This window comes from Nicotiana tabacum, chromosome 24 (genome assembly GCF_000715075.1).
Source record: "Nicotiana tabacum cultivar K326 chromosome 24, ASM71507v2, whole genome shotgun sequence".
In the NCBI taxonomy this organism is placed as follows: Eukaryota; Viridiplantae; Streptophyta; class Magnoliopsida; order Solanales; family Solanaceae; genus Nicotiana; species Nicotiana tabacum.
The window spans coordinates 80658712-80670327 of NC_134103.1; positions in this window are offsets into that span (position 1 = coordinate 80658712).

Genomic DNA, 11616 nt, shown 5'->3' on the forward strand with positions numbered 1-11616 from the left:
GTTAAAAACAATCATGGTTTTGGGTAATTTAACCAATATTGAGTTAAGAATAGTTACCCCATTGTTTCCTCTGAAAATCTCCCAAAAATAGCCTCAATCCGTGCTCCAAATCAGCAAAAATGGAAAATGGGACGAAGTCCCATTTTCAGAACACGAACTCTCTGCCTAGTCATTTCCTCAACGCGATCGCGGACAACCATACGCGATCGCGATGAATAGGATCCCAGCCCTCTTTACGCGATCGCATAGAGCAAATGCGTGACCCAGATTCCTCTCAAGTTCCCCTATGCGAACGCGGACGCGTTCGCATAGCACAGACTGGCCCAACCTATGCGATCGCGAAGAACAAAAATCAACACTGCCTTAACAAGCCTACGCGGTCGCGGGTGCCTTCACGCGATCGCATAGAACAAATCTCACCTCTGACCAAACAAGCCTAGGTGATCGTGGACCTTCTCATACGATCGCATAGAAGGAAACCAGTGACAGAAATCCAGCATTTTCAGCAGTTTACCAAGTCTGAATTTTAATCCGTTAAGCATCCGAAACTCACCCGAGGCCTCCGGGACCTCAACTAAATACACCAACAAGTCCTAAAATCTCATACGAACTTAGTTAAAACCTCAAATTACATCCAACAATGGTAAAACCACAATTTTCACACGGATTCAAGCCTAATGAACTTTGAAATTTTCAAATTCTACCACTGACGCCGAAACCTATCAAATCACGTCTGATTGACCTCAAATTTTGCACACAAGTCATAAATGACATAACAGACCTATTCAAATTTTCAGAATCGGATTCCGACATCGATATCAAAAAGTCAACCCCCCGGTCAAACTTCCCAAAAATTTAACTTTCGACATTTCAAGCTTAATTCCTCTGCCGACCTCCAAATAAAATTTCGGACACGCTCCTAAGTCCAAAATCACTATACGGAGCTGTTGAAATCATCAAAATTCAAATCCGATGTCGTTTACACATAAGTCCACATCGAGTCAACTTTTTTAACTTAAGTTTTCAATTATGAGACTAAGTGTCTCGTTTCTCTCCAAAATACTTCCGGACCCGAACCAACTAACCCGGTAAGTCATAAAATAACTGTAAAGTATAAATTGAGCAGTAAATGAGGGAACGAGATTATAATACTTAAAATGACCAGCCGGATTGTTACAGTTACATTGCCCCTGATGCATAGAACACCTTTCTACAAAATCCATAAAGGATTGTGCTAACATTGGTGGACCATTGAAAGAAAAATCATAGACAAGGAGTAATGAATACAACCACCAATACATTGATAAGACAAACGTTAGGACTACTCTTTTAGTATCAAGAGGGACAGAATAATCATCAAAACACACTCGAGAAACATACTTAAATGGTTTGACATCTTTTATTCTTCACGCTCTGTAATATAGAGAGTTACCGATTCTTGTAATGAAAAGTATGAAGTTTTATCAATTCTTGGAAAGATAGTAATGATGGTTTATGGATTCTTGAAAAATTGATGACTATGCATTCTTAGAAAAAAGTTGTAAAATGGGATTCTTTCCAAAGTTGTGGAAGAAAAGTTTACACAAAGTTAAATGGCTAGTAAACTTTGTATGTTTAGCCTCTTCAAAATTTTGAATTGCTATACATTAAGGTGGCATAGGCTAATTAAGACAATTTTTATATACTAAACATATAACCTCTACAACACATAATAAAATGTATAAAATGTAACTAAGACTATGTTACATAATAATAAAAAATTTGCCAAAATCTAGGGCACCCCTCCTAAATCTGGGGCAATCCCTCACCATATGGCAAGTGTCGCCACACTCAAAAAAAGCTCTCGGAGGGCATGACTGCTGTGACTGGCTCGGGCCAGGTCTGCTGGACTGGTCACTGGGAACACCCCGTGCAGGAGGCACACTAGATACTGACAGTACATAATCAGGCTCATGGGGTCTAGAAGGGGATGGAACACCACTGGCGGCTGGAAGAGATGAATGAATGGGGTGACTCACATAACCCCTACCATGGAGAGCTGCTGGGGCACGAGCACTAGAATAAGAACCAGTCTCTCGAGACCTCTTGGCCTCTCTCTCCTCTCTATCCCGGGAAATCATGCCCTCCAATCTCCTGGCGATACTCACAACCTGCTGATAAGAAATATCCATCTCCAACTCCCTGGCTATACTAATCCGGATACTGGGGTGGAGTCCCTCAATAAACTGACGAAACCTCTCTCGAACTATGGCAACCAAGGCCGGTGCATATCGTGCCAAATCATTGAAATGATATGTATACTCTGACAGAGTCATAGCACCCCGGCACAACTGCTCAAACTCTACGCGCCATGCGTCCCTGAGGCTCTGAGGGACATACTCACTCAAAAACATATCCGAGAACTGAGTCCATGTAAGTGAAGCTACCTCAGCCGGACTACCCAACTCATAAGCATGCCACCACTAATAGGCTACTCCTCTAAGCTCTAATATAGTAAAAGAAACCCCACTCGACTCTGCTACACCCATAGTACGAAGAATACGGTGACAATCCTCCAGAAAACCTTGGGCATCCTCTGACACCAATCAACTGAAGGTAGAAGGTTAGCACTTCTTGTACCTCTCAAGTCTGAGCTGCTCCGCCTTAGAAACTGCTGCCCTAACCTCGGGCTGAGCTGGAGCTACCGGCTGCATCGGTATAATCTCTGGAACCTGGTCGACCTGAACCCGCTGCTCTGGAGTACCGACGACGGGAGTCTGTGCTCTTACCCCGGCCTGAGATGTGGAAGGAGCAAGTGGAATCAATCCAGCCTGAGCTAAGGTGCTGAACATGCTCAGAAACTGGGCTAGAGTCTCCTGAGGGGCAGGTGCAGCAACAGGTACCTCAGGTGCCTGCTCTCTAGCTGGAGCTACTGGGGGCTCCTCTGTAGCAGCTCGTGCGGGTGCTCTGGCTGCACCGCATGGACATCCTCGGCCTCTACCCCGGCCCCGGCCCCGGACTCTCGCGGCTCTAGAAGGGGGCGCGGGTGCTGGTCATCAGATCCCCTTGTACGTGTCCTCACCATCTGTGAGAGAATAGAATACAGAAGTTTAGAATTTTGAAGTCAACAATTTCGCACGACAAGGAATCAAAGAAGTGTAATTTTTCTTAATAGTTCTATAGCCTCCCGAAGATAAGTACAGACGTCTCCGTACCGATCCGCGAGACTCTAATAAAACGGTTTGTGACTCACGACACCTATGAACCTAGAGCTCTGATACCAACTTGTCACGACCCAAATGTCCCTCCGAGACATGTCATGACGGCACCTAGTCTCTACGACTAGGTAAGCCTAATAGATTGTGGATATATCAATAATGGAAGCAAAACTAAACAGCTAACTACATTAGATACTGAATAACCAATAATAATGCTGCTCGGCATATACAATAACCATAACACTAGACGGACACAGTTTCCAAAAACCCAAAACATCATGAATCATAAACTACAGAAGGAAACCTACTATCTCTATACATCAGAGTCTAACAAAAGAAATACAGAAGATAATGGATATGGGGAAGAGTAGAAAGGGACTCCGAGCTCTGCAGATGCGGCAGATGTACCTTGAAGCATCCAAAGTTATCTCAACTCACTGATAATGCGGCTGGTAAGAAGTACATGGATCTGCACACGAAAAATATGTGCAGAAGAATAGCATGAGTACATCACAATGGTACCCAGTAAATGCCAAGCCTAACCTCGGTCGAGTAGTGACGAGGTCAGGTCAGGCCCACTGGTAAATAATAAATAAGACAGGAGAATATACAGTATAATAAGAGACTAGAATTTAACAAAAAGAAACACAACAAGGCACCAATACAAAACACATGGGTAAACAGTAAGGGATCTCCCGAGATACCGTCTCATAGTCCCAAAATAAATATGCAGAGAGAACTCCCAAGGTACTGCCTCGTAGTCTCAAAAGTAAATATACAGGGAGAACTCCCGAGGAACCGCCTCGTAGTCTCAAAAGTAAATGTGCAGGGAGAACTCCCGAGGAACCGCCTCGTAGTCTCAAAAGTAAATGTGCAGGGAGAACTCCCGAGGAACCGCCTTGTAGTCTCAAAAGTAAATATGCAGGGAGAACTCCCGAGGAACCGCCTCGTAGTCTCAAAAGTAAACACACAGTTAACAACAAGATTTCTACAGTTATACTGGTAAAGAATAAGAAAAAATAGGGGATTAACTAGGCATGCTTCACAGAGTTCAAATAAGCAGTTAAAGCACGTAGACATGGGATATTAGACTAAACAGGATAACTACACATATTGGGATAACTTAAATAAGAATGAAAACAGACTAATACTCATTTAAACGGTATAACTCAAATTAAAGGAAAAATAGGTTGCTACTCAGTAAAATAAATTGAGTTTTATAACAAATAGCTCATGTACGTACTCGTCACCTGACGTACACGGCGCTCACATATCACAACAGTACCAAAACCTAAGGGGATTTCCCCCACACAAGGTTAGGCAAGCCACTTACCCCGAACCAAGCTCAAATCAATCCGTAACAATGCTCTTTTCACGAATATCCGACTCCGAATGGCCCAAATCTAGCCCAAACCAATTACATATCATAAATATGACTATACAAAACTAATCTAGTTAATGAAATCAAAGCGAAAGTGAAAAATTAGAAAATCTCCCCAAAAGGTTTCCTCGGGCCCATATCTCGGAATCGGCTAAAAGTCACAAAATACGAATACTCATTTACTCACAAGTCCAACCATACAAGAATTTCTCAAATCCGACCTCAAATCGCCTTCCAAATATCAAAAACTTAGTCTAGGAAGTTTCTACCATTTTTACCCAATTTCCAACTCAAATCCTTAATTAAAGGGTGGCATCAACTATAGATTAATGAGATATAACCATAAAAGAGTTAAGAATCGTTACCCACAAGATTCGTCTAAAAATACGTCGAAGTTTCGTCTCAATCCGAGTTCTCTAGGTCCAAAAATGGAGAATGAAATCAAACCCTCGTACTTAGCCCTTTTCTGCCCAGAGGTTTCGCACCTGCGGGCCAAGAATCGCGCCTGCATCACCGCACCTGCGGAATTCCCATCGCAGGTGCGGATTCCACTTAAAAAATCTACGTCTGCTTTTGCGATTAAAGGGTCGCACCTGCGGACCCATGTCCACTTCTGCAGTCTTCTTCCGCTCCTACGGGTCGTTGAGCGCTTCTGCGGGCATCGCAGATGCGACACCTCCTTCGCACTTGTGACCCCACGAAGCTCCTCTCCTCTCTACTTCTGCGCTTGCCTTTCCACACTTGTGATCCCGCACCCGCGGTCTCTCCAATGCAGGTACGAAAACACCAGAACTCAGATAGCTTCAACAATTGCATAAGTCCAAAACTCAATCCATTAAGCATCTGAAACACACCCGAGGCCCCCGGGACATCAACCAAACGTACAAACTAGTCCTAAATAACTATACGGACTTAGTCGAGTCCTCAAATCACATCAAACAACGCTAAAAACACGAATCACACTCCAATTCAAACTTAATGAACTTGAAACTTTAAATTTCTACAACCGATGCCGAAACCTACAAAACCATGTACGATTGACTCTAAATTTTGCACACAAGTCATATTTAACATTACGGACCTATTCCAACTTTCGGAATCAGATTCCGACCGCGAAATCAAAAAGTCCACTACCTGTCAAAATCTTCAAAAATTCGTCCTTCGCCATTTCAAGCCTAAATGAGTTATAGACCTCCAAAACACAATCCGGATACACCCCTAAGTCCAAAATCACCCAACGGAGTTAACGGAACTGATGAAACTCCATTCAAGAGTCGTCTTCACACAGTTCCGACTACAGACAAAATTATAAGACTTAAACTTTAGTTTAGGGACTAAGTATCCCAAAATACCTTAAAAACCAAAATAAAACCTCCCGATAAGTCACATAGCTGAAATAGATACGGAAAAGGCAGTAAATAGGGGATCAGAGCTATAACTCTCAAAACGACTAGCCGGAACGTTACAATTCCACAATAACTCATTTAGTTCTTAGCTGCAATATCTAATTGAATTTTAGATGTAGAATTTCTTAAATACCCAAGATCTAGCTAGCAAGTTTCAACTTGCTAGGAATATCAGAGTATTAAACAAAATTAACTTTTATGAATTTTTTTATGTAAATTCCACATGTAGACCTCTAGTACAAAAACTCAACACCTCGGTGCAACTAATAGAATAAGAAAACTCCAACTATTTAAAAATTTACTATTATGAAAAAGTTTTATCATCAAGGCCTGAAATACCCCTTTCATTTTTTTCCGATGCTCAAAGTTTTTATATCTAGAATTCTTTCTTCTATTTTGCTGATACAACCTTCAATATGACGACAATTGGATATCAGATTCAACTATTTAGCTGATTAAATGCCTCATCTAATGAAAATTTCACCGCCTAGTAGCGAAAATATAAAATGTCAAACCCTTAGAGACACATAACACCAACAAGTCTATTAAGACAAAAAGATAAAAATAAATACTTTAAGTGTCTCCAAAGAGAGGATAAGATGTATCAACGTTGGGAATCGCCATTGATTGTAAATACAAAGATTTCTTCTCTAAGTTGAGTATTCAAGTTTAAGGTATCAGAGATGCTTAGAAAGTCCTCAACTAACGTGGGATGATCAATGGAGAACCCTAACGCAACCTTAAGATATCTAACCCTCTTGGTCACAACATGTAAAATCACTTTTCCGACGAACTCAGAGGGGATGTACTCAAGAAAATTAATGCTAAAATGAGGAAGTTGTGTTGCATTGTACCTGTTGAATAGAACACTCCCCTACAAAATCCATAAAGGATTGTGCTGACATTGGTGGACCATTGAAAGAAAAATCACAGACAAGGACTAATCGATACACGAACCACCAATACTTTAATAAGACAGACGTTAGGACTACTCTTTTGGTATCAAGAGGGAATAAATAATCATCAAAACATACTCGAGAAGCATACTTAAATGGTCTCACATCTTTGATTCCACACGCCTCTATATATTTGTAATAAATATCTTCCCGATTCTCCAACAAACTTAATATAAAGTATGGAGAGTTATCGATTCTTGGAATGAAAATTAAGAAGTTTTATCAATTCTTGGAAAGATAGTAATGATGGTTTATGGATTCTTGAAAAAGTTATAACTATGCATTTATGGAAAGAAGTTGTAAATGGGATTCTTTCTAAAGTTGTGGAAGAAAGGTTTACACAAAGTTAAACGGCTAGTAAATTTTGTATGTTTAGCCTATTCAAAATTTTGAATTGCTATACATTAAGGGGGCATAGGTTAATTAAGACAATTTTTATATACCAAACATATAAACTCTACAACATATAATAAAAGGTATAAAATTTAATTAAGACTTTGTTATATAATAATGAAATTTTTGCCAAATTAATTCTATTTGTTAACCTAAGATGTAGAGAAAAAAATTATCAGCCATGAAATAATGTAAAAGCAAAGAGAAAATCCACCCGAAATTCAACCCGAGAGAATCTAGAGAATATCTATCTTGAGCGTAAATATCCTTCTAGGTTAAAGTCAAAATTCCTGTTTGATAAAATATGAGTGTGATCCACTACTAACTCTGGAGTAAAGATCGTTATTTTGCTAACTTGAGATTTAATATAGAGCATACCTTTATTATTTGTACCATAGGTTGCCAAAGATCTGTGTCCTTTAATTTGTTCCACGTGGTAATCTTAGATTTTAAGGAATAGTCAACCACTCGAAATACTTTAATTTATAATTCGGTACAATGCACTTTTAGAGAATTAATTTAACTGTTTAGACTCATTCGTGCAGATTTTCTTTTCAAAAAATACTTCTCTAAAGCATCATTCAACTCTAATCCAAAAAATTTCAGGACACAATAATATAGACATAATAGAAATGTTGAGACAACACAAACATAAAGCAAAAATTTGACTAAGTAAGAAGTGGATTGATTCCACAATAACTTATTTTGTTCTTAGCTAAAATGTCTAGTTTAAATTTAGATGTAGAGTTTCTTAAATGCCCAAGATCGAGCTAGCAAGTTTCAACTTGATAGGAATATCAAAGCATTAAATAGAATCAACTTTCATGAAATATTTTTTTGGGTAAATGCCATATCTAGACCTCTATTACAAAAAAACTCAACACCTTAGTGTAACTAATAAAATATAAAAACGCAAACTATTTAAAGATTTACTATTATGTAAAAGCTTTATCATCAAGGCCTCAAACACCCCTTACATTTTTTCCTGATCCTCAAAGTTTTTATATCTGGAATTCTTTCTACTGTTTTGCTAATACAACCTTCAATATGACGGCCATTGAATATCAGATTCAACTATTTAGCTGATTTAATGTCTCATATAATAAAAAATTTACAGCCTAGTAGCAAAAATATAAAATGTCAGCCTCTTAGAGACACATAACACCAACAAATCTATTAAGGCAAAAGATAAAAATAAATACCTTAAGTGTCTCCAAAGAGAGGATAAGATGTATCAACGTTGAGATTTACCATTGATCGTAAATCCAAAGACTTCTTCTCAAAGTTGGTATTCAAGTTTAAGGTATCAGAGATGCTTAGAGAGCCCCAACACTAACTTAGGATGATCAGTGGAGAACCCTGAACTGTAACCCTAAAATATCTAAGCCTCTTGGTCATAATATGTAAAATCACTTTTCCGATGAACTCAGAGGGGATGTACTCAAGAAAATTAATGCTAAATGGGGATGTTGTGTTGCATTGTCTCTGTTGCATAGAACACCCTCCTACAAAATCCATAAAGGATTATGCTGACATTGGTGGACCATTGAAAGAAAAATCACAGACAAAGACTAATGGATACAAGAACCACCAATACATTGATAAGACAGATGTTAGGACTACTCTTTTAGTATCAAGAGGGACAAAATAATCATCAAAACACACTCGAGAAGCATACTTAAATGGTTTGACATCTTTGATTCTTCGCGCTGGGTAATAAATATCTTCCCGAGCCCCCAACAAACTTAATATAAAGTATGGAGAGTTACTGATTCTTGTAATGAAAAGTATGAAGTTTTATCAATTCTTGGAAAGATAGTAATGATCGTTTATGAATTCTTGAAAAAGTCATGACTATGCATTATTGGAAAAAAGTTGTAAAATGAGATTCTTTCCAAAGTTGTGGAAAAAACGTTTACACAAAGTTAAACGGCTAGTAAACATTGTATGTTTAGCATCTTCAAAATTTTGAATTGCTATACATTAAGGTGGCATAGGCTAATTAAGATAATTTTTATATACTAAACATATAACCTCTACAACACATAATAAAATGTAATTAAGACTATGTTACATAATAATAAAATTTTTGTCAAATTAAATAATGATTATACCTAACCTTAATTCTATTTGTTAACCTAAGATGCGGAGAAAACAATTATCAGCCATGAATAATGTAAAAGCGAAGAGAAAATTCGCCAGAAATTCAACCCAAAAGAATCTAGAGAATATCTACCTTGAGCGTAAATATCCTTCTAGGTTAAAGTCACAACTCATATTTGATGAAATAGGAGTTTGATCCACTACTGACTCTGGAGTAAATATCGTTATTTTGCTAACTTGAGGTTTAATATAGAGTATACCTTCATTATTTGTACCATAGGTTGCCAAAGATCCGTGTCCTTAAATTTCTTCCACGTGGTAACGTGATATGTTTAAGGAATAGTCACCCACTCGAAATACATTGATTTTTAATTCGTTACAATATATTTTTAGAGAGTTAATTTAACTGTTCAGACTCATTCGAGTAGATTTTCTTTTCAAAAAAATACTTCTCTAAAGCATCATTCAACTCTAATCTAAAAAGTTTCAGGACACAATAATATAGATATAATAGAAATGTTGAGATAACACAAACATAAAATAAAAATTTGACTAAGTAAGAAGTGGATTGATTCCACAATAACTCATTTAGTTCTTAGCTACAATATCTAGTTGAAATCTAGATGTAGAATTTCTTAAATACCCAAGATCTAGCTAGCAACTTGCTAGGAATATCAGAGCATTAAACATAATTCACTTTTATATTTATTTTTTTTGGTAAATGACACATCCAGACCTCTAGTACAAAAACTCCACACCTCGGTGCAACTAATAGAATAAAAAAACTCAAACTATTTAAAAAATTACTATTATGTAAAAGTTTTATCATCAAGGCCTAAAACACCCCTTTCATTTTTTTTCCATCCTCAAAGTTTTTATATCTAGAATTCTTTCTATTATTTTGCTGATACAACCTTCAATATGACGACCATTGAATATCAGATTCAACTATTTAGCTGATTTAATGCCTTATCTAATGAAAATTTCACCGCCTAGTAGCGAAAATATAAAATGTCAAACCCTTAGAGACACATAACACCAACAAGTCTATTAAGGCAAAAAGACCTTAAGTGTCTCCAAAGAAAGGATAAGATGGGGATGTACTCAAGAAAATTAATGCTAAAATAGGAAAGTTGTGTTGCATTGTCCCTGTTGCATAGAACACCCTCCGATAAAGTTCATAATGGATTGTGCTGACATTGGTGGACCATTGAAAGAAAGATCACAGACAAGGACTTATCGATACACAAACAACCAATACTTTGATAAGACAGACGTTAGGACTACTCTTTTAGTATCAAGAGGGATAAAATAATCATCAAAACACACTCGAGAAGCATACTTAAATGGTGTGACATCTTTGATTCCTCGCGCCTCTATATATCTGTTATAAATATCTTCCTGATTCCTCAACAAACTTAATATAAAGTATGGAGAGTTAACGATTCTTGGAATGAAAATTATGAAGTTTTATCAATTTTTGGAAAGATAGTAATGATGGTTTATGGATTCTTGAAAAAGTTATAACTATGCATTTTTGGAAAAAGTTGTAAAATGGGATTCTTTCCAAAGTTGTGGAAGAAAGTTTTACACAAAGTTAAATGGCTAGTAAACTTTGTATGTTTAGCCTATTCAAAATTTTGAATTGCTATACATTAAGGGGCCATAGGTTAATTAAGATATTTTTTATGTCATGACCCAATTCCATCATAGGCTGTGATGGCACCCAACACCATTGTTAAGTAAGTCAAGACCGATCAAACTAATGGTTTTCCATTTAAATAAATTATTGAGTGGATAACATTTCCTCATTTGTTAAAAAGATTTAGAAATTTGCAAATGTGACATAATTAAACGGAAACAAACAAGTACTGATCGTAATCATGTATACAAAACCAAAATCATAAGTCTACTAGTGTATGTACCAAGACCTGGTGTCACAAGTATATGGGCAATCTAGTAGAATATACAAAAGAACACTAGCCTACCGTCTGAAAGGGAATAGACAGAAAAATAAAACATAAGGGAGACTCCAGCTGCTGCAGAACGGCTCGGAAGGCAACTCACCGTGAAGTCTCGAGATGGGGATCAAATCTGCACACCAGACTAGTAACCAGATGCACCTGCCTCAGATCCTGTACAATTAAGTACAGAAGTATAGCGTGAGTACATAAATAATA